General features: G+C 42.8%; 2 protein-coding genes across 10 annotated transcripts in view; one reads left to right on the forward strand and one right to left on the reverse strand.

Annotated features, from left to right (window-relative positions):
• The window catches only part of MAK (male germ cell associated kinase), an 88795-nt gene extending 77270 nt beyond the window's left edge, over positions 1-11525 (reverse strand). For 3 of the 8 annotated variants that reach the window (XM_055113173.2, XM_003827548.6, XM_055113176.2), the window contains exon 1: positions 3788-11525. The gene's annotated coding sequence lies outside the window, so the exon portion shown is untranslated. Of the gene's footprint in view, positions 1-3626 lie in introns of all 8 variants that reach the window. The other 5 variants (XM_055113174.2, XM_055113170.2, XM_055113177.2 and 2 more) reach the window with 2 other exon arrangements.
• The window catches only part of SYCP2L (synaptonemal complex protein 2 like), a 203740-nt gene that overhangs the window by 63730 nt on the left and 118043 nt on the right, over positions 1-21967 (forward strand). For both annotated transcript variants that reach the window (XM_063605144.1, XM_055113166.2), the window contains exon 2: positions 16940-17295. The gene's annotated coding sequence lies outside the window, so the exon portion shown is untranslated. The remainder of the gene's footprint in view (positions 1-16939; positions 17296-21967) is intronic.

Consider the following 21967-nt stretch of genomic DNA (forward strand, 5'->3'; position numbering starts at 1 on the left):
ACCTTAGAACTTGAATGGTTAAGGGAGAAAGAATCTAGGTGGTGCTCCTCTCATGAAAATTATTATTATTACTATTATTATTGTTTGAGACAGAGTCTCACTCTGTGCCAGGTCCGACCCGCAGACCCTGGCTGAATGACAGATCAAAGAATGCACTCAGACACAGGTATCCAGTGAAAGAGTGGGCTAGGGGACCGGGCAGCACACAGACCCCAGGAGGGTGCTGTAAACCGTGGCCCTGACCAGCTGGCGCTATGGGCTTTTATTCGGCACAGATTTAATGACAAAGGCTTTGAGTTAACACACTTGTGGGTAATTAACACGGTCGCACCGCTCCCCCGCCCCACGCAGTCCTGCGCCTGGATGATTAAAGGCCAGGTTCCGAGGCCTAAGTAAACTAACTTATCTAGATTAGTTTCTTTACATCCCCTTGTTATCTAACCTAAGCTCTTAAGAGAATTCAGCTGCCTTCAGCCAAATTTTCTTTTGAAGCTTTGCAAACCCCTGGCCTTCCAAGAAGGTTTGCATCTTTCTACGATTTTTCCCACCACCCTGACCAATCTCCTACAGCTCTGTTGCCCAGGCTGGAGTGCGGTGGCGCTATCTCTGCTCACTGCAACCTCCGCCTCCCGGGTTCAAGGGACTCTCCTGCCTCAGCCTCCTGAGTAGCTGGGATTACAGGTGCATGCCACCATGCCCGGCTAATTTCTGTATTTTTAGTAGAGACAGGGTTTCACCACGTTGGCCAGGCTGGTCTTGAACTCCTGACCTCATGTGATCCACCTGCCTCGGCCTCCCAAAGTGCTGGGATTTATAGGCGTGAGCCACTGCACCCAGCCATGAAAATTATTTAATTCAGAAACATAATGGTATGATAGCATCATCTTTTCTTTTAACCAAATTATTTTCATGTTAACACCTAACCAAGGACAAGCATCTGAGGGTCTAAAAGGTAGAAAAGTAATGCAGACAATTCTGAAACAGGACATATTACTTGAGAAGGGAATGGAAGAGGGAGCTGCCTCTAGTTGCATGGTAATGATGGTAGCGAGTGTTATTCAGGAAGTGGAAACAGAAAGAGTGACAAAAAAATTACCTTCATTGGCCCAACAATCTAAAAATTAAGAATTAATTACACCTCTCTCTTCCACTATTAAGGCCATCAGCCACCCCCATCACCACCGCCCTGGGGTGGGAGGGTGACCTGAAGCTGCACCAGCACTATCAGCACAATAGAGCATTCAGTCACTGATGACTTTCGACCCAAGCCTCTATGCACAGTCTCTTTGCGAGTGGCTATTGTGGCAACTTCATTCCAAGCCTAACCAATCAACTTCTGAATAAACACCGGCAACACCAATTGTCTTTCAACTGATGATGGCTATAGGATAGGGTGTACTTATATTGAGGGAAGAATAAGCAAGGAACACGACCATTTCCCAGCTCCTTTCTGTTTGAGGGGTGGAGTGTTGAGGATTATGGACGTGACATAGATTTTTAAAAGGTCAGATTAGTGGTTCTGTGAGGATCTGTCCCATTTAAGCCCTACCTAACCTTTAAGTAAAACAACTTTACATACTGCGCTCCCTAAGAAAAAACTTTGGAAAGGCTTCTTTTGAACTACATTAATTACAAAATCAACAGCTGCCCAGGGTGAGAAGCTGATCACTGCAACTGTTCCTTCTATCCCCTGAACATACAATTGTCTAATGTAGAGACATAGACATCAAGGTAAAGCTTTTAAAAAATCATTATTCCATGTCCCTGCTCCCTGATAGCACATAAGCAACTACTTTTATCAATGTGGCATAGCAACTACTGATTACTAATCAAAAAGCAGTCTATGTTCCTTAAACACAGGCTTCCCATGGTTCTCCAGTTCACGCACAATAATATTTCTCTACAAGTTACATATATTCTTCTCTGTTGACCTATGGAAAACTAATCTACAAAGTAGGAATATATTAACACAGTTTCTTATGTACATGAATATATATAGATATGATACATATGCAACAAAAAACCCAAGTAAATATAACTATCATCCTCAATTTAACAGAATTGTTAAAAACTTGGAATTTTCTACAATCAAGCTATAACATTTATTGACCTTCCTATGGGTTAAAGAAAAAGATGCTTATTTAGAGGCTTAATTATAGACCTACACAAAAATAAATACCCTTATAATTTATCTCTCATTCTAGTTTTCAACTTTTTAATCTAAGTTCATAATTACCGTTTCTCTAAGTGCACAATTGTTGTAAATATAGCCTTTATTCTCAACAGCTTTTGCCAGCTAATAAGAGATTTAGATAGGATTAAAGAAGATTAGCAAAGAGGGCAAATGAAGGGTAAAACAAGTGTCTGCCAAAAACTGAAGAGATAAGGCTTGGATGTCTTCAACGTGGCTTTCTAGAACATATTGTAATTATGTCACTCCGAGGCTGGCATTAACGCTTCTAATACACAACAAAAGAGTAATTAACGTTTTAAAAGTCGCCAAATTCTTTAAAAAGCAACGCAGGAAAAAAGATCCCAAACTAACCAAGTCGAAGTTTTACAGAAATTAAATGAGCTATTACAATGGGAAAACAAAGACTGTATCTTAAAATATAAAAGCACAGTTCTCTGTGCTCATATTCACAAATTATTTCAAAGCTTATACACAAAAAAAGTCCACCCCGACGAAGAGATTAAACGTCCTGCCCGGTGCCTGCAGTGGAAGCAGGCGGTGGCGCGGTTGGGGGAACTTTCTCCCTCCCGGTCAAGTCTCGGGAATTGAAGGGCCGGGGAGGCGGGGCCCGATCGAAAAGCTGGAAAGTCACTTTTGTTTTCACCATTATTTCACTCAATGGGTTGTGTTTCTGAATAAATAAAGTCAGATAACTTTGGCTTCCCTCTTTGAGAATTCCGTTATCATTAGAACAAATGTCTGTTTCTTTTAAACGATTATCTAAACACATTTGCATACAGCTCTTTCCTTGTAGGACTGAGATTACTAACCACTAAAAACCAGTTTTATTGCTCTCGACACCACACTCTCGACCTGTCCCTAAATTAAAACGTATTACTTGCAGAAAAGGGACAGTTTTCGTCACACACTTTCTGATCCGACTCTGCAAACCAGGGCTCTTAAAAGGCTCCAGGGACCGCGTGGTGGAAGGAGGGGGCGTCCCCGGGCGCCGGGAGTCCGGCGCCGTTGGGGGGGACGCGGGTATGCGGAATTCCACTTTCACCTGAGCGTCCTTTGGGATGCACCAGCGAGGGCTGGAGTCGGACCTAATTCCTGTTTTTCTCCCTCCTTTCAGATTTTGCAACAGTTCTGAACTCAGTTCCGCTGCCTCCCTGAGACCCAATCCTGCCTCTCTGTCCTAAAAACAGTTTCCACCGCCAGCCCAAGCAGCAGGGGAGCAGAGGTGGGAGATCCCGGAGGAGAGTTTAGGGGCGGGGGTCTCAGGCTAAGGGACGCCCGGCCGTCATCCTCCCACGCCAGGCCGGCCCCCGCGGTCCAGGAGGCGGGAAAGTGGTCAAGAGGTCTGGGAGACACCGACCGCCTTCCCTCGGGCTGACCACTCCCGCCCGCTCCGCCCCTCCGGGGACCCTCCTCCCTCCAGTCCTTCCCCTACCGGCGTCAGGGACCGGTCTCCCGGCGGAGATTGGCCCTGGTAGCACAGGGCGCCGAGGGGACATGCCCGGCCAGCCTTGCAGGTCGGGCTCCGGCTGGGTCGGATAGAGGGTGGTGGCCCCGCAGCCCGCTGGGGATTACCTGTCCGCGCCTGCTGCTTACCTCGTTCGCTCCCTTGTGAAGCTCGGGCGTCTTGTGTGTTTCATCTCCAAGGAAACGGCGGGGGCAGCAGGCGAGCCTACGGCCGGCCCAGAGAGGGCGTGGCCTCGCGGGAAATCTCCGCCAATCCCGCAGGCCCCGCCTTCTCCGGGGCGGGGCTTCATGGAGCCGGGGGTCTGTCGGCTGAGCTGCAGCAAGTGTGCCATTTAGACTTGGGGTTTAGGGGAGTTGATTACCTTTTCAGTCAGGTCTTTGTCAGAAGTTGGTTTGTTTGCCTTTTATTTTGTTTTGGTTTTGTTCCGATTCATTCTACAAAGTCTTGATTAATTAAAATATGGTTCCCAGACCGGGCAGAGCAAGAGAAGGAAGTCTGTTTGCCTCATACTTGCACTTGTTTACTTGTGCCTGGGGAAAAACTGTTCTTGTATGCAGTTCCTTATATTGGTCAATTCCTTGGGTATGTATTACCTCTTGAGCTGCCCTTCTAAGTTTGTTTCCATTTATTCATTCAGAGAACCTGCCTAGTATCAGCCACAGAGTTAGATAGTGGTAATTCCAAGAAAAATGACTGAATGTGTGAATAAATGGGTAAATTGTAACTAGCCTAGAATTTAGAGAGGAAGGCACACTTGTGTTACTGCAAATAGTTCAGATTGGCTGGCAAAAAGGGTCTACGAAACAGAAACATAAGTGATGAAGCAGTGGTGCGGCAAGTTAGTAATTATTAGGTGTCAGGATGTGGGCTTGGGACCAAGAATAGCGCCAAGGTAGACACGACAGACATGCCTGTGGCCCTCACAGCTTAAAGTGAAGTAGGCTTTCACGCGTATGTTTATGGCAGCGCAATTCACAATTGCAAAGATGTGGAACCAATCTAAGTGCCCATTGACTAATGAGTGGATAAAGAAAATGTGGTATATATACACCATAGGCTGCTACTCAGTCACAAAAAAAGAATGAAATAATGTCTTTTGCAACAACTTGGAAGAGTGGGAGGTCCTTATTCTATGCAAAGTAATACAGGCGTGGAAAACCAAAAACTGTATGTTCTCACTTATAAGCAAAAGCTAAGCTATGAGTATGCAAAGGCATACACAGTGAAATAATGGACTTTGGAGACTCAGAAAGGGGAGGATGGGAGAGAGCCTAGGGATAAAAAAAACTATGCACTAGGTACCATATACACTACTCAGATGATGGGTGCACTAAAATCTCAGAATTCACCACTATATAATTCATCTATGTAACAAAAAACCACTTGTACCCCAAGAGCTATTGAAATAAACATTTAAAAACAGACCGGGCTCAGTGGCTCATGCCTGTAATCCCAGCACTTTGGGAGGCCCAGGTGAGTGGCTCACCTGAGGTCAGGAGTTCAAGACCAGCCTGGCCAACATGGTGAAACCCCATCTCTACTAAAAATACAAAAAAATCTGGGTGTGGTGGCACATGCCTGTAATCCCAGCTACTCGGGAGGCTGAGGCAGGAGAATCACTTGAACCCAGGAGGCAGAGGTTGCAGTGAGCGGAGAACGTACCACTGCACTCCAGCCTGGGTGACTGAGCAAGACTCTGTCTCAAAATAATAATAATAATAAATGGCCAGGTGCGGTGGCTCATGCCTGTAATCCCAGCACTTTGGGAGGCCGAGGTGGGCGGATCACCTGAGGTCGGGAGTTTGAGACCAGTCTGACCAACCTGGAGAAACCCCATCTCTACTAAAATGCTAAAAATACAAAAAATTAGCCAGGCGTGGTGGCGCATGCCTGTAATCCCAGCTACTTGGGAGGCTGAGGTAGGAGAATAGCTTGAACCCAGGAGGCGGAGGTTGCAGTGAGCTGAGATCACACCATTGCACTCCAGCCTGGGCAGCAAAAGCAAAACTCCGTCTCAAAAATAATAATAATGAAAGATTCATTGCTCTCCAATAAATAAGTGAAGTAGGCAGGCAAAGTAAAAAGCATAAGTTAGATAGGTCATAGCAGCTTTATATACCCAGTTATGAAGCCTAAGCTTTAACATGTGTCAATGAGGAAGACCAGTGAAGAATCTCCCACAGAAGAGTGACATGTTCACATTTGCATTTCAGAAAGATTCCAAGAGGAGCAGTGGGTAGGGTGGATTTGAGCTGCAAGTCTGGAGGCAAGAGAAAGATTGGGAGTCTTTCTCCCAACTGAATGGGAAGAAATGATAAGGATCCAACTCTAGCAGTGATGATGGAAATAGGACAGAGAAAGACAGAATTCAAGGGATGTTTAGGAGTTAAAATCGGCAGGACCATCAGGCTTAGATGACTGGTGGGTAGTGGTATCCATGACCAAGTTGGAAAATAATAGAGGAGGAGCCGATTTAGGGATGGAGGATGTGAGAGATAACAAGCCCAGTTTTGAAATTTTTGAATTGAGAAAAATCCTTATGCAGATTACAAGAAGGGAGTTTGTAATATAGATTTGTAACTTAGGGTTCTTTTAGAGCTAGAAATACAGATATATTGGGATACTGTGGATGAAATCATGGATATAGATGAAATAAACAGTAAGAAGAAAGAAGGGATGGGATTCTGGAAAACTCCATCCTCTAAAGAGTGGAGAAAGAAAGAGTAGGGGTGAGGAAGAGACAGACTGAAAAAAGAAAAGTCAGGGAAGTAGTAGGAGATCCCTCAGAAAAATGATATTTCAGAATGAGGAAAGGTAGGTTTCCCAAAAGAAAGAGAGAGAGAAAGGAAGGAAGGAAAGAGAGAGAAAACAAAAGAGGACAAACGGCATTTATTCCGTCTGAAGAACTCTTCTGTTTCAAAACGAGTAGAGCATGCACAAAACATATTTTTTGTCACGTTTCACAATAGAAGAATAAAAATTCTCCAAGCACTCCTAACCCCTTCTAAAAAGTACCTAATATCTGAGCAGAGCAGTGAACGTACCTGAAAGGCAAAGGTGGCCCAAAGGCAAATCCCATTTCAGCATTTCAACCAGCTGACAAAGCCTTGGACCCGTGGCAATAGGGCTGAGCTGGACCAGGGACTAGAAAATCAACCAGGGGAGCTTAGAAGGGGTCAAAGTGGTCCCAGGTCAGGAGCATCATCTGGATCCCAAAGGAAACAAACATAATCATCTCTGAAGAAGGCATCCTCAACTTAGGCCTCTAGGTTTTTCAAAAAATATGAGCTCATGACCACAGAGGAATGAACACCGTCAAATGAGAATCTAGAAAAAGCAACAATTATTCAGACTTTCCAGGATTTCTGAAATTGGAAAAATCAGCTTGAATACAAAATAGCTATGTATGAAATATATACAGAAATAGAAGAAGGAATAGCAAAAATGAACAGAAATCAATCAGGAATATTAGAAAAAGAATTAAATAAACTGTTAGAAAGAAACATAACTATTGAAACTTTAAAAATGAGTTACATGTTATATTAGAACAAAAGAAAGAATTAGGAAATTGTCACAAAATCTGCAGAAAGTACCTAGAATATAGCATATAAAAGATAAGAAGATGAGAAATACTAATGAGAAATTAAGAGATATGATGGATAAAATAAAGTCTAACATGGGTCTAAATAAATTCGAAGAAGTAGATTTGTTGTTGATAATGCATTGCTACAGTAGTTCTTTTTTTTTTTTTTTTTTGAGATGGGGTTTCACTCTGTTGCCCAGGCTGGAGTGCAGTGGCGTGATCTCGGCTCTCTGCAACCTCCACCTCCCGAGTTCAAGCAATTCTCCTGCCTCAGCCTCCCGAGTAGCTGGGACTACAGGCACACACCACCGCGCCCATCTAATTTTTGTATTTTTAGTAGAGATGGGGTTTCACCATATTGGTCAGGTTGATCTTGAACTCCTGACCTCAGCTGATCCACCCACCTCGGCCTCCCAAAGTGCTGGGATTACAGGCATGAGCCACCGTGCCTGGCCAGCTGCAGTTCTAATAAAATTTATCTATATGGTAGAATCAAGCAAATATTGATACTGTTGAAAATCAGAGTTCTTATTTGGGAGAAGAGAGATAAAGATATAGAATGGAGAAAGAAGAGGAAGAATCTGTGGTGTCAGTTTTGACTTGGAGGTAGCAAGATTAACACATGACTTACTAAAAAGTACTTCCTAGCTCTGTTCACTGAAAGGATCTAGAAACAATGACACTACAGTAACAGTGAACAGATTAACACGCAAGTCCCGGTTTTGTAATACTATTATTTACTTAAAGGAAACAGGACTCCTTGGAGAAGTGGCTGATTCCATGACTGGGGCAAGGAAGTCCAAGGTAGTCTTAAAATGTATCATGCACACCCAGCAAAGGTTAAAGATCCTATTTCACCAAGCCACCGAGCACTACAAGGACTTTATAATACTTTAATTCAGATTACCCATTCAATTTATGTGCTAATGTCATCTAATATTTTAGTTTATATTTATAACCCTATAGATTGGTCTGTTATTTTACATTCAGAGTATTTGTACATTGATACATGTGATGATTTCTTTGCTCATCTTATCTTTTTGTACCTCAGACCTTCCTCCTGGGATTACCTTCCTTCATCCTAAAGTATAGCCTTTAGAAGTTCCTTTACAGTAGGTCTGTTCGTGGTAAAATGTTGCAGTTGCTTTTTGTTTTTGTTTTAATTTATTTTTTTTGACGGGGTCTTGCTGTGTCGCCCAGGCTGGAGTGCAGTGGTAGGATCTCGGGTCACTGCAAGCTCGGTCTCCTGGGTTCATGCCATTCTCCTGCCTCAGCCTCCCGAGTAGCTGGGACTACAGGTGCCCACCACCACGCCCAGCTAATTTTTTGTATTTTTAGTAGAGACGGGGTTTCACTTTGTTAGCCAGGATGGTCTCGATCTCCTGACCTCATGATCCACCCACCTCAGCCTCCCAAAGTGCTGGGATTACAGACATGAGCCACTGTGCCCGGCTTTGTTTTTATTTTTAAAAAATCTCTATTTGTCCTTGCTCTTGCAACATGGTTTACTTAGGTACAATTCTAGTAGTTTGAGAGTTATTACTTCTCAGTACCATGAGGGGAAATTTTCGTTTGAACAGAAATGTTCATTTCATCTTCCAGCATCCATTTTTACTGTTGAGAAGTCTGCTGTGGTTTAATTGCCACTCCTTTGTAGGTCATCTCTCTTTTCTCTCTGGTACTTTTAAGTTTGCTTTGTTCTGGCACTCTACAGTTTTACTACTTTGTGTCTAGATGTGAATATCTTCTTACTTGCCCTGCTTGGTATTATCTGTGCTTCTTAGATCTGTGGATTTATGTCGTTAACTAGTAGTAGAAAATAGCCATGATTTTACAAAAATTGTCTCTCCTTTATTCTTTCTGCTGCTTAGAATTTATTTAGACCTATGTTAGGCTTTCTCGTTTTATCCTAAATTCAAGATTTCTTTTCAATTTAATTTGTCCTTAGATTATATGCCACTGAGGGTGTACTGTCAGAATATTGTTTTCAGGCCGGGTGCGGTGGCTCATGACTGTAATCCCAGCACTTTGGGAGGCCGAGATGGGTGGATCACCTGAAATCAGGAGTTTGAGACCAGCCTGGCCAACATGGTGAAATCCTGTCTCTACTACAAATAAAAAAATTAGCTGGGCATGGTGGTGGGTGCCTGTAATCCCAGCTACTTGGGAGGCTGAGGCAGGAGAATCTCTTGAACCTGGGAGGCAGAGATTGCAGTGAGCCGAGATCGTACCATTGTACTCCAGCTTAGGGGACAAGAGCAAAACTCCATCTCTGGGGGGGGAAAAAAAAAAAGAAAAATATTGTTTTCTAACACTACTTCAAATTTTGCACTTGGAAAAATACAAACTATTTGACAAATGACATAATGAGTAACCATATGAAAAAAATTAAAATTTGACCTTTTTTTCCTTCCTAAGTTTAAAGATGTATCTACTAGCTCAATTTGAAATAATCTGAACATGAAAAAGAATAATGATGGTAATAAACTATACTACATTTAAATTTTTTAAATTTTTTTCAAAAAAATAAAAAATAGAAAAAATAAAATATAAAAAAGTAAAAAAACAAAAAATTATTTTTTAAAATTGATAAGTAAAAATTGTATATATTTGTGTTATACCATATAATATTTTGATACACGTATACATTGTGTAATGCTTAATCAAGTTATTTAACGTAAGCATTACCTCACATACTTACCACTTTTGTGTATGTGCTGAGAACACAAAATCTACTGTTTCAGTACTTTTCAGGTATATGGTATACCGTTATCAATTATAGTCACCATGATGAACAATAAATCTCTTCAATTTATTCTCCTATCTAACTAAAATTTTGTATCCTTTGACCAACATCTCCCAAGTCATCACATCCCCCAGCCTCTGGTAACCACCATTTTACTATCTATTTCTATGAGTTTAACTTTTTCACACTCCACATATAAATGAGATAATGTGGTGATTGTCTTTTTTTTTTTTTTTTTTTTTTTTTTTTTGAGATGGAGCCTCACTTCGTTGCTCAGGCTGGAGTGCAATGGTGCGATCTTGGCTCACTGCAAACTCCAACTCCACCTCCCAGGTTCAAGTGATTCTCAAACCTCAGCATTCTGAGTAGCTGGGATTACAGGTGCTCATCACTACACCCTGATGATTTTTGTATTTTTAGTAGAGACGGGGTTTCACCATATTGGCTAGGTTGGTCTTGAACTCCTGACCTCAAGTGATCTGCCTCCCTGGGCCTCTCAAAGTGCTGGAATTACAGGTCTGAGCCACTGCGCCTGGCCTGATATTTGTCTTTCTATATCTGGTTTATTATCACTTAACATAATGCCCTCCAGGTTCATCCATGTTGCAAATGACAAGATATACATAATACATAACGGAAGACTATTCAGCCTTAAATGATACCACATTGAACAAAAAATTGTAGCACTCAACATATAGCTTGATTCTTCACTTCCTTTTAGTCTTTATTCAAAACATCACTTTCTCAGTGAAGCCTTCTCTAGCCACCCTCTACTACTCCACTGCTGACACTTCATGCATACCCCTTGGCTTAATTTTCTTCTTAATATATACTATATTTTACCACTTTCTGTTTATTTTCTGCTTCCCCCACTGGAATGTAAGCTCCCTGAAGGCAGAGATTTATGTCTGTCTTGGTTGCTCATATATCTATCCCTGAAACAGTGCCCAGCATATACCAGGTGCACAATAAATATTTATTGAATGAATAAATGACTGTTTCTTCCGCCTGCTCTCTGGAGAATGAATTGTAGAGAGGCAAGTGGGAGGCAGGCAGTGAGACAAGTTAGGGGGCATATTCAGTTTGCACAGTTAAGCTGTGATGGTGAATTGGAGAAGTGGACAGCAGTGGAGACAGAGGGAAGCATTGTGACATCCAACCACAAATCAATCCTTAGATAGAGTCCGTCGGCAGTTTGAATTCTTAGAAACTTTAGAAGTGCAAGTGTTTGCTTGGAACCTCCTGTGACAGAACTCACTACCTCCTCCAATCCCAGCTTGAGATGGGTCTGATTGTTGAAATTGCCCTCCTTCTATTGAATGGTAATATGTCACTTTGCAGTTCCCGAGTTTTACCCATTGTGATCTGTAGTGGACCTCTTATTTTTGCCCGTCCAGCATCTACCTGCCCTGTCAGGTATCCCCCCAGTTTTTTGTTTGTTTGTTTTTGAGATGGAGTCTCACTCTGTCACTCAGGCTGGAGTGCAGTGGCACGATATCGGCCCACTGCAGCCACCGTCTCCCTGGTTCAAACGATTCTTCTGCCTCAGCCTCCTAAGCAGCTGGGATCACAGGCACGCACCACTACGCCCGGCTAATTTTTGTGTTTTTAGTAGAGATGGGGTCTCACCATATTGGCCAGACTGGTCTCAAACTCCTGATTTCAAATGATCTGCCCGCCTCTCGGCCTCCCATAGTACTGGGATTAGAGGCATGAGCCACCGTGCCTGGCCCTTCCCCCAGTTTTCTTTGGGCAGACACCCCTGACCCACTTGGCTATGTGGCTCAGTTTCAGAGATGGGCATGTGAGCCACTCAGAGTCTCAGCGTGGCTTACACAGATGGCAACATGATTCCAAGCTACTGGGAAAGACAAAATCCCCTTCTGCTAGGGACACTTAGCAGTACCATGAAGGCCCAGAGTGGCTGGGGGCCAGCTTTGCTGCACAGGGACAGCCTTCCTGAGAAGGAACAAGGAAGAACACAGAGCTGGGAGGGACTGACATAGTTTCCAGATGTCAGCACTGGAGCATCTGGACAGAGCCACGCAGGTATCTATTCCCAGTCTCTTCAATGACAAGGGTCAGAAAATTCCTTTTTTTGCTTAGTCCTTTGATTTTCATTTCCACTTGCAATTGAAAGTGATTCTGGCCGGGCACAGTGGCTCGCGCCTGTAATCCCAGCACTTTGGGAGGCTGAGGCGGGCAGATCACCTGAGGTCAGGAGTTCGAGACCAGCCTGGCCAACATGGTGAAACCCCGTCTCTACTAAAAATACAATAATTAGCCAGGTGTGGTGGCACACGCCTATAATCCCAGCACTTTGGGAGGCTGAGGCGGGCAGATCACCTGAGGTCAGGAGTTCGAGACCAGCCTGGCCAACATGGTGAAACCCCGTCTCTACTAAAAATACAATAATTAGCCAGGTGTGGTGGCACACGCCTATAATCCCAGCTACTCAGGAGGCTGAGGCAGGAGAATTGCTTGAGCCTGGGAGATGGAGGTTGCAGTGAGCTGAGATCGTGCCACTGTACTTGAGCCTGGCTGACAGAGCAAGACTCTGTCTCAAAAAAAAAAAAAAACAAAAAAGTGTTTCTGACTCGTATAGGGCCATAGAGAAGATTTACTTTTCCCTCCTACATGTTAACCCTTCCAGTATTTGAAGTTAGCTGTCCCATCTCTCCACTTAAGGACTGATTTGTGATTGGACACCATCCCAGAATTGCAGGGTAAAGGGTCTTTCCTTAGCAAGTCCAGACTTCCATCTCATGCTTGAATTCCCCACCAAGCCTCAATGCCAAGTGTGTGGACCTGACACTCAGTCAGTGACTGAAGGATCAGAACATTCACGGTTCAATTCATTTTTTAGTATGCTGTACTCTCTAGCTTTTCCCTCAGCTCCCAACTCTGATCCAACTACCATCAAATGACGTGTTTGTGGGTTAAATTATTTTCTAAAGAAATGTATCAACTATTATATAAGCTCATGTTCAAATTTTACTCCTAAATTCAAAATACGTTTCATATGGTTATAATTCTAAGAATAAACCTCCACGTACTCATATAAGAGTTTACCGGGGTGAGAATTCTCATCTCCTTTGCAGTCAGTTCTGTAGAGTAGCCAGTTACTGGTGTTTTTTGTTTTTTTAAATTGATGTTGGTTCAGGCTAAATACATTTGTCACAATTATTACTTAGAAGATATCAGTGTAAGAAAAATCTTTTAGAAAAAGTAAAAAAAAAAAAAAAAGACTCTGAGCATGATTTATCTGCTATACCATGAATCATCACAAGGTAGCAGTGTTCTATGATACTGCAATTCTGAAAACAATTTACAATAGCCTGTCTTATTAAGAAAATCAGTGTTTTGACAATTTATGGTTTCCTTGATTAGGAAATTAGGAATTTGAATTCCACTTGACCGTTTTTTTTGTTTTTTTGTTTTTTTTGTTTTTTTTTTGGAGCCAGAGTCTCACTTTTTTGCCCAAGCTGGAGTGCAGTGGCGCGATCTCGGCTCACTGCAACCTCCACCTCCTGGGTTCAAGCAATTCTCCTGCCTCAGCCTCCTGAGTAGCTGGGATCACAGAAACCCACCACCACGCCGGACTAATTTTTGTATTTTTAGTAGAGACGAAGTTTCACCACGTTAGCCAGGCTGGTCTTGAACTCCTGACCTCAGGTGATCAGCCTGTCTTGGCCTTCCAAAGTGCTGGGATTATAGGCGTGAGCCACGGCGTCTGGTCTTTTTTTTTTTTTTTTTTTTTTTCTTGAGGCAGAGTCTCGCTCTGTTGCCCAGGCTGGAGTGCAGTGGCTCCTGAGTAGCTGGGATTACAGGCACCTGCCACCACGCCTGGCTAATTTTTAGTTGTAATTTTAGTTGTGACGAGGTTTCACCATGTTGGCCAGGCTGGTCTCGAACTCCTGACCTCAAGTGATCCACCCACCTAGATTACAGGCGTCAGTGATCACACCCAGCCATTGAGCTCTTATTAATACCTAATGACTTGTGAGCAATTTTAACAATGAACAGCTAAGTAAATACTAAAGAAAATATTAAAGCATATCAGGTAATTTTTTCTTTACTGATTCACTTTATTATTTCACTTTATAAGTAATACATAACAACATAATATTAGAAGACATAATAAAAATCACATATCTCACCACTGCTAACATTTTGGTGTATGCCATTTAAAAGTTTGAAATAAACTTGTTAATTTTAGAATAGTTTTAGATTTACAGAAAAATTCCAAAGATAGTACAGAGAATTGCCCTATATCCTGCAGCCAGTTTCCCCATTGTCAAGCATCTTACATTCCTATGCTACATTTGTCACAACAAATGAAGCAATATCAATACATTATCATTAACTAAAGTCCATACTTTATTCAGATTTCCTTAGTATCTGAATAAATTGCCTTATGTCCAATTTCTGTTCCAGTAGCTCACCTAGAATATTACATTATGTTTACTTGTCTTTATGGAGGTTTTTCAAAAAAAAATTACACTGGGCACGGTGGCTCACACCTGTAATCCCAGCACTTTGGGAAGCCGAGGCGGGTGCATCACCTGAGGTCAGGAGTTCGAGACCAGCCTGGCCAACATGGTGAAACCTCGTCACAACTAAAAATACAACTAAAAATTAGCCAGGCATGGTGGCAGATGCCTGTAATCCCAGCTACTCAGGAGGCTGAAGCAGGAGAATTACGTCAACCCAGGAGGCGGAGGTTGCAGTGAGCCGAGATCGTGCCATTGCACTCCAGCCTGGGCCACAGAGTGAGACTCCATCTCAAAGAAAAAAAAAAAATTAAAAACAGAAATACTATATGATCTAGCAATCCCACTTCTGAGCACGTATCCAAAATAATTGAAATCAGGATGTTGAAGCGATACCTGCATTCCCATACTCACTCCATCCTTATTCACAATAGCCAAGATACAGAAACAATGTAAATGTCCATCAACGGATACATGGATAAAGAAAATGTGGTATATATGTAAATGGAATCAGCCATAAAAAAAAGGAAATCCTGCCATGTGCCACATAGGGATGAACCTGGAGAACATTACGCTAACTGAAATAAGCCAGTCACAGAAGGACAAATACTGCATGATTCCATTTAGATGAGGTAACTACAATACGGGCTGGCTGAGGGTGGCTCACATCTGTTATCCCAGCACTTTGAGAGGCCAATGGGGGAGGATCACTTGAGCCCAGGAGTTCAAGACCAGCCTAGGCAACATAGTGAGATCCCCATCTTTACAAAAAATAAAAAAATTAGCCTGGTGTGGTCGTGCATGCCTACAGTCCCAGCCACTCGGGAGGCTGAGGCTGGAGGCTCACTTGAGCCCAGGAGGTTGAGGTTGCAGTGAACCTCGATTGTGCCACTGCACTCCAGCCTAGGTGACAGAGTGAGACCTTTTCTCTAAAAAGAAAAAAATAGTCGAACTCATCGAAGCAGAGAGTAGAATGGTGGTTGTCAGGGATTTTGGGGGAGGATAAGTGGGGAGTTGTTATTCAGTGGATATAAAGTTTCAAAAACAATATGCAGAGCTTTTCCAAACAACCCACTCTAAACAAAAGAAACTGCTTCCTATCACCCTGCCAATAGCTTTTCAACTAAAGCAAGAATACGTGTGGATATGTTGGTTTTCACCTGTGTTTACAGCTTGCTGCTTTTTTTTTTTTTTTTTTGAGACAGAATTTGGCTCTTGTTGCCCAGGCTGGAGTGCAATGGTGTAATCTTAGCTCACCACAACCTCCAGCTCCCGGGTTCAAGTGATTCTCCTGTCTCAGCCTCCCAAGTAGCTAGGATTACAGGCATGTGCCTCCATGCCCAGATAATTTTCTATTTTTAGTAGAGAAGGGGTTTATCCATGTTGGTCAGGCTAGTCTTGAACTCCTGATCTCAGGTGATCTGCCCGCCTCGGCCTCCCAAAGTGCTGGGATTATAGGCGTGAGCCACCACGCCAGACCAGTTTGTTGCTTTTTACAAGAATGAGAATGTTGATGCCATTCAATGATACAACAGCATCTTGGCTAAGTGGCATTGTGGTACTGGGACCCTCTGCCTCTAACCCATGGAGGTCCCAGAGGTGTAGGCAGAAGTTAGGGAGGGCCCATATGTAGAGGAGCAAAAGACAGTGAACCCAAAACACTGCATTGGAACTTCAAGCACAAACACCCTTATGGATGACCGTAACAGTCTGGGAGGGCCATGGGGCAGGGCTGGGAACCTGAGACCCGGGTTGTCTGTCAGTAAGCAGTTTCTTCACCATGTCATGCTTAAACAGGCTGCCTAGCTCATTTCGTTCCTTTCACCAACATGTCGTGAAGTTGTCCTGCTTAGGAGGAAGTAATAAATTATATCACCTCAGGTATGTTTGCTTCTGTCAAAATGACTTTGTGGAACTGATCTTTATCAATATGTTTCTACTAGCTCCAGCAACTTTGTTTATGTGTTTTATTCACTGACTTAGAAGATTTTACGGTAATGTGATATATTATCAAGTTCCTGCCCAAAGTAAAGTACAAGAACTCTGAAACAAAATTTTAAAAATATTAGAGGGTCAAAATAAAGACAATGAAATTCCGATTTTTATTCCAATTTTTAAAAATACATTATAATGCATAATTTTTCATTTTGGTCACAGTGGGACATCTGGGGGAAGTTGTGTTAAAAAAACTCAGGAAATCCATGCATTTCTTTTCAGCACAGAAAGTAAATATAAGCTTCACATTTTTAAAATGCTACACAAGCCTTTGGTAAGTGTAGATTTTAAAGTTTCATACTGAGATTTGGAGGTATTTATTATTATATCTATTTTTATTTAAATGTCAAGATTTATAATTTTTCTAATAGAGGAAAATTTGCTCTGTTAAGATTACCAGTTATACATATTAAAAATTAGACTCAGTTCAATCCACTACGTTTTTTTGTTTGTTTTTTTTTAGACGGAGTCTCACTCTGTCGCCAGGCTGGACAGGCTGGAGTGCAGTGGTGCGATCTCGGCTCACTACAACCTCCACTTCCTGGGTTCAAGTGATTCTCCTGCCTCAGCCTCCCGAGTAGCTGGGATTACAGGTGCGTGTCACCACACCCAGCTAATTTTTGTATTCTTAGTAGAGACGGGGTTTCACCATGTCGGCGAGGATGGTCTTGATCTCTTGACCTCATGATCCGCCCACCTCGGCCTTCCAGAGTGCTGGGATTACAGGCATGAGCCACCACGCCCAGCCCAGATTGGATAATTTCTGAAAAATTGTTTGCAAGTGCATGGACACTTTCTTCTATCATCTCCAATCTGCTGGTAAGCCTTTCCCATGGTGTTTTATTTTATTTTAAAGCCTTCGATTTTCAGTTCTAGACTTTTAAACTTGGATCATTTAAATAGTTTCCATATTCTGTTGAAATTCTCTATATCTTTATTTATGATGACAATATTTTCCTTAGGTCTTTGAATATTTATAATAGCTGTTTTAAAGTTCTTGTCAGCTCTTTCCAACATCTGAGCCATCTCACATCTTTTTCTATAGACTGCTTCTCCTCTTAACCTCATGGTACTAGTCTTATTTACTTAAATAGCTACTATTTTGTTTGTATATTTTACATGATGAATAATATGTTGAAGAGTTTTGGATTTTATCTTTCTTAACTGAGTGTTGCTTTCTGTTTTAAATAATCAATTGCTTTTTCGACGAATCACCTTAAATTTGTGGATGCTTAGTATTACACTTTCTAAAGATGCATTCATTTTAGCTTTGGCACTAGTTTTAGGGTGAATTCCTTAGATGTAGAACATACAATTTACTCTCAGGGCATGGCCTTAGTGCTATGCAAACTCCAAATTCCATCTCCCTTGCAGTGTGCAGCCGATGAGATGTTTGCTTTGTTTTTGACACTTTCCAGCTGTTGCTTTACGTTGACATCTTTAGAGTCTCATCTCATTAAGCCCTGTTCAGGTGTCAGCCAAGAATTCAAAGTGAGTTTAAACACAAATTTTAGGGTTTCCTCTTTGTGGCTCCCTTTTTTCCAAGGTCCCTCCCCTCGAGTTCCAGGTCCTTTGGCAGCCCCAGACTCCATCCTCTGACAAGTCAAAAGCACTGCAATTTCTGCTCAGTCCTAGCCATTCCACAACTTGTGCACTGGGGTGTGCCCTCAGGGAGCAGCTGTATAAACATGAATCTCATTCAGTGTGGGTGGTTTTCTTATTTCAAGTGTCAAATGCCCTCCACTTTTTTTTTTTTGAAACGAAGTCTTGCCCTGTTGCCTAGGCTGGAGTACACTGGCCTCCGGGTTCATGCAGTTCTCCTTCCTCAGCCTCCCAAGTAGCTGGGATTATAGGCATGTGCCAGTACACCCAGCTAATTTTTTGTATTTTTAGTAGAGACAGGGTTTCCCCATGTTGGCCAGGCTGGTCTCGAACTCCTGACCTCAGGTGATCTGCCTGCCTCAGCCTCCCAAAGTGTTGGGATTACAGGTGTGAGCCACTGTGCCCAGCCTCCCCTCCACTTTCTACCTAACTTTGGTGATTTTTTTCCAGGGTCTTCAAATAATTAAATTTTATATTTGTCTAGAGTTTTATAATAATTACCTGAAGAAGAGTTAGTCCAATACAAGCCACTCCACCATTTCCAGAACCAGAAATTCAAGAATTTATTTTTGAGTACTGATACCCCAATATTTCCAAAGATTGCGTTTTATGACCCCAAATATTTCTATTTGTGTGTTTATGACTTGACATGTAGATATGTAATAGCAAAACAGATATTATGATCTTTGCCATAACTTCAAGATTTTCAGTAGCTTCATATTAATTGTTGTGGGAAGTCAGGGAACCCAAACGGAGGGACCAGCTGGAGCCGCGGCAGAGGAACATTAATTGTGAAGATTTCATGGACATTTCCCAAATAACACTTTTTAAATTTCTTATGCCTGTCTTTAATCTCTTAATCCTGTTATCTTCATAAGCTGAGGATGTATGTCACCTCAGGACCACTGTGATAATTGTGTTAACTGTACAAATTGATTGTAAAACATGTGTGTTTGAACAGTATGAAATCAGTGCACCTTGAAAAAGAACAGAATAACAGCGATTTTTAGGGAACAAGGGAAGACAACCATAAGGTCTGACTGCCTGCGGGGTCAGGCAAAAAGAGCCATATTTTTCTTTTTGCAGAGAGCCTATAAACGGACGTGCAAGTAGGGAAGATATCACTAAATTCTTTTCCTAGCAAGGAATATTAATATTAATACCCTGGGGAAGGAATGTATTCCTGGGGGGAGGTCTGTAAACGGCCACTCTGGGAGTGTCTGTCTTATGCAGTTGAGATAAAGACTGAGATACGCCCTGGTCTCCTGCAGTACCCTCAGGTTTACTAGGGTGGGGAAAAAACGACCTGGTAAATTTGTGGTCAGACCAGTTCTCTGCTCTTGAACCCTGTTTTCTGTTGTTTAAGATGTTTACTGAGGCAATATGTGCACGGCTGAACATAGACCCTTATCAGTAGTTCTGCTTTTGCCCTTTGTCTTGTGATCTTTGTTGGACTCTTATCAGTAGTTCTGCTTTTGCCTTTTGTCCTGTTCCCTCAGAAGCATGTGATCTTTGTTCTGCTTTTTGTCCTTTGAAGCATGTGATCTTTGTACCTACTCTCTGTTCTTACACCTCTCGCCTTTTGAAACCCTTAATAAAAAACTTGCTGGTTTGAGGCTCAGGTGGGCATCATGGTCCTACCAATATGTGATGTCACCCCTAGTGGCCCAGCTGTAAAATTCCTCTCTTTGTACTCTTTCTCTTTATTTCTCAGCCAGCCGACACTTATGGAAAATAGAAAGAACCTATGTTGATATATTGGGGGTGGGTTCCCCCAATAATTAATCTTGAGATTTTCCCCCTATGCCTTCATCTTTTGTTTTTCATTAATTGTTTCATCCTCAGATAATCAATTTTTCAGTAGTTCAGTCTTACTGGTGATTTCTTCCAATTCTCCTTCCAAGGTGGAGTGTTTGTGTGTATATTTTAAGACTACCAGCATGTTTCTTGTCAAAGATTGGCAGAATATCCTTTGGTAAACGATTATTATCAGGACAGGGCTGACCTAGCAGCTGCATGCTTCTTTAAGACTGTGCATTTCACATTTGAGCTTTTCAATTTCTGGGAAGATAAGCATTCTCAAAGAAGATATAATTACATGGCCTTCTTAGAATTTCCGATTGATAGTATTTCATAAGCCTATAATAAATTAAGAATTTCAGAACTTCGTTATATTAAAAATCAGCAATAAAATAGTTAAGATGTACAACAGGAAAAATGTAAAAGACTTGCATATGCCACGCTTTTCTGAAAAACAAAAAAAGTGTTCTGCTAAAAGTATCTGTCAAAAAGGATCTTTAGTGTTCTAATCAGAGAATTTAAGTGGGCCAATGTTTGCTGTTGTGTTATATTCATGAGCAATTGCTAGGTGATGAAGCTTTGTATTTGAATAGCATTTGACAATCTACAAATGCCAAGTATTATTATGTGTTAATGAGTCTCAACTTTGCATTTCCAAGTCTGCGCCTCTGTCCTGAACTCTAAACTTACATATCCAACTGCCTACTCAACACTTCACGTAGAAATCTTATGGTTTGAACTTATCCTGTTCAAAACTGAGCTCCCAATATTTTTTCTTCTTCCTTCATTTCCCCAAACTGCTCCTTCCTCAGCCTTCCCCATCTCAGTTAATGGCAACTTCTGAGTTGCGGTAGGAGCTGCCAGGTGCTGCAGCTGCCCGAACCACAGCTGCAGACCCAGGCCTCCTGCTCTAGGGAGCAGGAAGGAGCCCCACTCTCCTGGGTGGGGCTACAGCCTCCCAAACTGCAGCTGTGGATCAGAGTCTCCCTATGCTCTTGGGGGAGGGCCGGGAGCAGGCAGTATCTGCCTTCCCAGTGCAGCTAAAGCTGCCCTCCTAGGCGCAGGACCCAGGAGTATCTGCAGCCTGCACCCTCGGGGGCCCCAGGAAAGATTTTCCCCACCCCCCAGCCCTACCCTCAGCCTCCCTCCCACTCCGCACCCCCACTCTCAACCTCCCTCCCACCCCCATCCCCACCCTCAACCTCCCTCCCATTCCCTCACACTTAACCTCCCTCCCACACCCCCACCCTCAACCTCCCTCCCACACGCCCACCCCTGCTACCCAGGAAAGACTCCCCCACCCACTCCCCCACCCCACTGTAGAGCAGTGGGATACCATGGAAGTATCTCCAAATCCGGAATCATAAGTCTTGCACTTGATTATTGTCTTTGAAATTGACTATGTGTGGCCAGGTGTGGTGGCTCACACCTGTACTCCCAGCACTGTGAGAGGTTGAGGTGAGCAGATCACATGAGATCAGGAGTTCAAGACCAGCCTGGCCAACATGACGAAACCCTGTCTCTACTAAAAATACAAATATTGGCCCAGCACAGTGGCTCATGCCTGTAATCTCAGCACTTTGGGAGGCTGAGGTGGGTGGATCACGAGGTCAGGAGTTCAAGACCAATCTGGCCAAGATGGTGAAACCCCGTCTCTACTAAAAATACAAAAGTTAGCCAGGCGCCTGTAATCCTAGCTACTAGGGAGGCTGAGGCAGAGAATTGCTTAAACCCGGGAGGCGGAGGTTGCAGTGAGCTGAGATTGCATTACAGCACTCCAGCCTGGGCGACAGAGCGAGACTCAGTCTCAAAAAAAAAAAAATTAGCTGGGCATGGTGGTGGGCGCCTGCAATCCCAGCTACTTGGGAGGCTGAGGCAGGAGGATTGCTTGAACCTGGGAGGCAGAGGTTGCCGTGAGCCGAGATCGTGCCACTGCACTCCAGCCTGACTAGTGAGACCTTGTCTCAACAAACAAACAAAAATAAAAAACTAATAGAATTTTATTGTTCAGGCCTTGGAAGTGGTAGGCTGGCTTCTTGCATTGGTGACAACACACCCCAAATTTTGTGTTTCCCTCTGGCAGGCTCAC

This window comes from Pan paniscus, chromosome 5, assembly GCF_029289425.2.
Source record: "Pan paniscus chromosome 5, NHGRI_mPanPan1-v2.0_pri, whole genome shotgun sequence".
NCBI classification, from domain to species: domain Eukaryota; kingdom Metazoa; phylum Chordata; class Mammalia; order Primates; family Hominidae; genus Pan; species Pan paniscus.